This window comes from Microplitis mediator, chromosome 7, assembly GCF_029852145.1.
Source record: "Microplitis mediator isolate UGA2020A chromosome 7, iyMicMedi2.1, whole genome shotgun sequence".
Lineage (NCBI taxonomy): Eukaryota > Metazoa > Arthropoda > Insecta > Hymenoptera > Braconidae > Microplitis > Microplitis mediator.
Window position 1 is genome coordinate 22537599 of NC_079975.1, and position 6000 is coordinate 22543598.

Genomic DNA, 6000 nt, shown 5'->3' on the forward strand with positions numbered 1-6000 from the left:
GACGAATTTCCTATAAAAATTGATAGATCTAGTCTTATTTTCAGAAGCGAAACGTCAAAAATTTATTTTTAGGCCAGAACATGAGGTTTCAATTTTTTTCTACCGAACAAGGGCCTGCTGGCGAGAGAAAACTTTACTTTTTTAACTTCCCGCTATGAAAATTTCAAATTTTCAAAAAATGGGAAGTTATTAATTTCGGTCCGATTTTCAAAAATCGAGTTTCCACCAGATGTCGACGTTTAGAGGTCCTAGGCAGCTATTCTATTTCCGGATGGACGTCCGCGTGTGTGTGCGTGTGTGTGTATGTGTGTAAACTTTTTTTGTCCGACGATATCTTTGAAACGAATCAACCGATTTGAACATTCTTGGTGGCAATCGAAAGGGCTCACCAAGACTTAAAATTGATTAGATTTTGGAGTTGATCGGTCATGTAGTTTACAAGTTATACGAAAAATGAAAATTAAAAAATTTTTTTTTTAGGTTTTTTGCGTATAACTCATAAACCACTTGCCCGATTCGCCTCAAAATGTACTCAGTCCTAAGTCTTGGCGAGCTTTTCCAATTGCCACCAAGAACGCTTGAATCGGTTCATTCGTTCCAAAAATATCGTCGGACCAAAATTATTTTTTTTAGTGAAATGTATGTTTTCTCGGCCTAACAGTTTTTTGAGTTTGAAAAGCTCAAAAATTTACAAGTAATCATGTTTTCGAACTCCCTGAGCTCGAAAACAGCGGGAAGTTTTGGGAATGACCCGCAGGGTCAGGCGGTTTTCAGATTTTTTTTCATGTAACCTTTAATAAATATTTTCACAGCTAAAAATCCAGAAAATTCACTAAATTTCTGTTCAAAATCAATAATCTTCATGATCGTCGCAAGTTTGCTGATCTAGTTTTCTACTACAAAGTAGTTAATAGCATTACTGACACTCCTGATAATAAAAGTTGCTTTGAATCAGTACCCACGGGTCTACCACTGAGGCGAAACCCCATGCTTAAAACAACTATGTCCAACAAGAATTATGTAGTCAATGGTCCACACAACCGGATCGCCAATTTAGTAAACTCGCTACCTAATGAAATTGATTTCCAGGGCGAAACTATGAACACATTTCCATACTCGGAACGAATCAAGGAGACTTACAGTAAAATTATACCCTAGTGCGATGCATTTCCTACAATAGTTAATAGATCTAGTCTTCTTTCCAGAAGCGTAGAGTCAAAAATTTATTTCCACGGGTGACGCAGCGGATTTCAGGAAAAAATTTATTATATGTTATTTGTTAATTATTATTTTTAACAAGCAATCAAGCATTAACTTTTTATCCCGATGATTAAATTACAGTCCTCAGTTTCTCTATCCTCTATATCTATATATTTCAAATGTATATAGATGTATGTGTTACTTACTATGTATACAGTAATATACGGTATGACCTTTAAATTATCATGTACCCTAGCATAGAAGCTAATGGCACGTGTATCTTACCTCATTATTACTAGTTACTAGCACTAGTACTTACTATCGTTTCTCACAGACACAAATAAAATAAAAGTCTCAAGTCTAAATTCTATACGAGCAACATTTAATTTTTTATCATGGTATCAACAGTACACAGACGATAAAATAATTTGTCATTCTCAACACATCATTGACCGTCAATCGAATTAAAAAAAAAAATTAAATAAAATACTTAATAATTTTTTTCCGTTGCAACATTAACTATTTTTTTTTGTTACGAAATTTATCATGCATTATTTATATGTAATTTTTTTAAACATGACATTTTAAATAAAAAATTGATAAACTGTGTTTTTAAATTTACATAATTTCTATGCTTGAGGGTACGCAAGACATTAAAGTATAATTTTACTGGACCTAGATACGGTATTTGTAATAAAAAAAAAAATAATGATTTTAGAATTTGATACGTTTTAATCGGATAAATTTATAAATTTTTTATTCAATAATTATGATTATGATTGAGAGGATTTTACGTATTAAGTACTTCAAAGGCGGTATAATCTGGTTTACTCATTGAGGCTTCTATATAAATATATAATGACACTATTCGCTAGTATTATTTAGCTTTGTCCTAAAATAATATTATTGAATGTATACGATTTTTTTTGAGTCTAATAAACTTTCCTCAGCAATTATTTGTGGAAAAAAAATCAAAATATCAAATCGACTGTAAATTAATTTTAAATATTTTTCTCGCGGGTTCGAGTATAATCAAAAATCATCAGTCCAGTCTTATTCGTCATTTGATTTCCTATTGTTTGAGTACCCACATCGATATATTTGCGCCACAAAAAAATATCCGCGGAAATAATTAATGTAATGAATTAATTAGTTTTTAAATTTTCAAAAAATGATCAATAGTATGTTACACCTGGGATTATTTCGAGTTCAATGAGTACCTACATCCCTATATTTAAAAACCATGAAAAATTAAGCATGGCCGCCTTCTTAATATTTAATTAAATAAATCGATTAATGAAAACTTTATCGAAATATATCGATGTTGGTACTCATTTTACTTGGAATTTGATCAGCAATACAATAATCGTACTCATAAATTTTTTAAAATATTTTTTTGAAAAAAAAAAATTTCGTTTATCATCAAAATAATTTTATCATCCGCGTTTATTATAACTGAATTTTATTTTAATTATAGATGATTATAAAATAAAAAATACTACACGCAGAGAATTTTTTGATAAAATTTACCTTCCAATTTAGAGTAAACAAGAGCCAAAATCAAAATAAATACGGAAAAAATAAAAACTGATTCCTTTTGTTTTATTTTTTAATTCAAAAATTACTCAAAATTAGGTTTTTTTACTCGATAACTGAACACTGTCTAGAAACTCGAGAGTAATTATTCATCCAGGCCCAGTTTTACTCACAATTAACAAGTAAAATTTATTGCATAATTCTCCCCTTAGATAAATTTTTATTTCCTTAGAAAATTTAGAAAATTAAATTTAAAAAATGAATAATTTAACAGAGAAAGTGTAAACAAAATTGTATCATCGTGTATCAGTTAAATAAATCTTGTATTGAATGTAGGGCACATAGAGAACCAGATATCCCATGAAACTAGAACTTACAAACTAGACGAACCAGAGTAAGTTAACCGGCGACATCGAGTCTAAACAAGTCGATATATAATAAATAATGATCGTAAAAGAAGCTACCTGGTTATTTTAAAGTTAAATAAACCACATATTTATCCATATACATTGCCGACAAAAAATACCCATCACTTTTTTTCCCTCAAACTAAATAAATTTAAAAAAAAAATTCAAGCTCAAATAATTTATAATCTTGAGATGTGAAACTTTAGAAAATATATTTTATCTTATAAATGTATACAATAGACTATTCAATATTTAAATATATATATGTATATATTTATTTATTGATAGTTTAAATCGTTAAAAGTCACGAGCTCTCTCATTCTTTCTCTATAAAAAAAATACTCGTATCGCATCACGTCGAGTTTCGAATTGTCTCGCGTCATGAAAAGGCGAAAGTTTTAAAAACTAATAAATGATACTAACAATACATTTATAAACACATTTATCATTCAATCATTATTGTATACTTTGTAATGATAATTGATAGCCATACAAATATAAATTTTCATTATAATTATATAAGTATTCATTGGATTATTTTAGTATGCTCATTATAGGAGACTTTTCTTATTTTGAAAAAAGTTTTATATATTTTTAAATATCTAATTATTTCCATGAATAAAATTCGGCTTAATTGATGATAAAATTAATCTCTAAAGTGGGCTCCTAATTTTTATAAAAAAAGTTTGCTTATTTTTACTGAGTTTTGAAAAACAAATTTACTTGTTTTATTTCATTTATTAAATTAGTTATTCAAAAATCGGCAATGACAATTAACCAAAATTTTAATTTTGAATAATTCATTTTAATAAGAAGAAAAAATTATTATGGGGAAATCCATATATGGGGATATCCATTAATGAATAGAGTAAATAATTAATAAAATAAAATTAAAAAAAAATGCGCATTTGAAATATTTAAAAATTAGTAAGTGTATTTTTTATAAATATTATTTTTTAAATTATGAACTCTATTTATTTATAATTTTAAATTTGTCTGATGTCTGCTACATCCACACTCGTAATGTAGCAGACATCAGACAAAATGAAAATTATTCATGAATAGAGTAAATAATTAATACAATAAAATTTAAAAAATTTTAAAATTAATAAGTGCATTTTTTATAAATTTTTTTCTTTAATTAATTACTCTATTTATTTATAATTTCAAATTTGTCTGATGTCCGCTACATTTACACTCATGGGGTCTTGTGAAATTTTTTATGATTCTGAACTTAGCAGACGATTAAAAATTTTCGGATTGTTTTTTTCAACAAATCAATTACATAAAAAAATAAATAAATAATGCACATGTAGAAAATTGAAAAAATCTATAGGTGCAATTGAAAAAATTTTTTTTTTTATAATTCATAATTTTTAAAAGAATCCAAAAATTATTAAGCTTTTAATATTTAGTTTACAAAATTAAAATTTTGCATACCAGAAAATCACTTGATTGATTACTTATTTGATCCATTTTGCAATCATTGTGCTAAATATATATTTTAAATAACCAAATTCAATATTAACTATAGAGAATCTTATAAAATGCATAAAAAGAACTATTCAAAATTTTTTTATGATCCGGAAGCTGACAGACACATAAAAATTTTTAGATTTTTTTTAAAGAAATCACTTATAAAAAAAAAAAAAACTAAAAATATCCACATTTAGAAAATTAAAAAATCTAAAAGTGCATTTTTTTCATAATTTATCTCGAGAAAAATAATCCAAAAATTCTTAGACGTCGGTTAATCATTTTTTTCCGCGTAATTTTAAATAACTGTAATTTATATATAAAAAAAAATTTCAAAATTACGAAACGATCATAAAAAATATTCTTACCTTATCTCCAGTTCAAATTAAAAAAATTTTCCGCCTTTTTTCAAACAGCCGCCATGACAGCTGTACACAAAACAGTCGTTCTCGCGGTCCGTCTTCCCACAATCATTTCATTCACACTTTAATTACTAAAAATTAAATTCGCGTCACTGTCACGATAACGAACAAATAATAATTAATACAAAAAAAACTAATTAAAACAATAAAACAACATCACAATGAAAAATTTACCGCCGCGACACATTAACCAAATTTAAATAAAAAAAAAACAATGACATTTATTAATTATTACGTCAAATCACTTTTAAATAATTAAATAATTTAATTAAACTGTTAATTAACATTAACAATAATTAAATACTCTCAAACGTTATTTATTTTTTATGATGAAATGCCGGGTATTTTTCCGTTGGCCGCCATATTGTTCGTGCGCGCGCGCCCCCTCAACGCGCATGCGTGAGATTTAAAAATTTTCAAAATGTAAAAGTGTAATAGTAAAAAACAAAATGGCGATTTTTGAGTAACAATCAGTGTTAGTGTTAAGTGATGAGTGATTTTTAAAAATAACTAATTAATAATTAATAATTAATTAATAAATGTGATAATAATAAATAATTAATTATTTAAATAGTAAAAAATAAATTTAAAAAAATGTTTTTAGTTAGAGATTATAGTGAGTGGAAAGTAAGTGGCGTTATTACATTCTACCTTCTGTCTTACTCGGCATCAATACATGCCAACTCTTTTAAGTGACTGAGTGACCCACACACAACAAACACACACGCACACACATTAAGTATTAAATCCAACGGGGACCAGCTAAGCTACAGAACACATTCGCTCAACAAACCCGCTCGCGGTCACATATCGTTCGCGACAAATCACTTTTTATTTTAACAAAATAAATATTTTTTATTATACCATTCATTCCTCATAAATATATATACTCATATATTTATAAAATACCGTTTTTTGGTGTCGTGTTTTAGCTGTCATATTTTGAACATAAATTTTTT

The 6000-nt window shown here is 27.1% G+C and overlaps 1 protein-coding gene across 1 annotated transcript in view; it reads right to left on the reverse strand.

The window, feature by feature from the left end:
- Positions 1-5387, reverse strand: part of LOC130672064 (transcription elongation factor B polypeptide 3) — a 47462-nt gene extending 42075 nt beyond the window's left edge. The window contains exon 1 of the mRNA XM_057476290.1: positions 4988-5387. The gene's annotated coding sequence lies outside the window, so the exon portion shown is untranslated. The remainder of the gene's footprint in view (positions 1-4987) is intronic.
- Between the last annotated feature and the right edge of the window lie 613 nt (positions 5388-6000).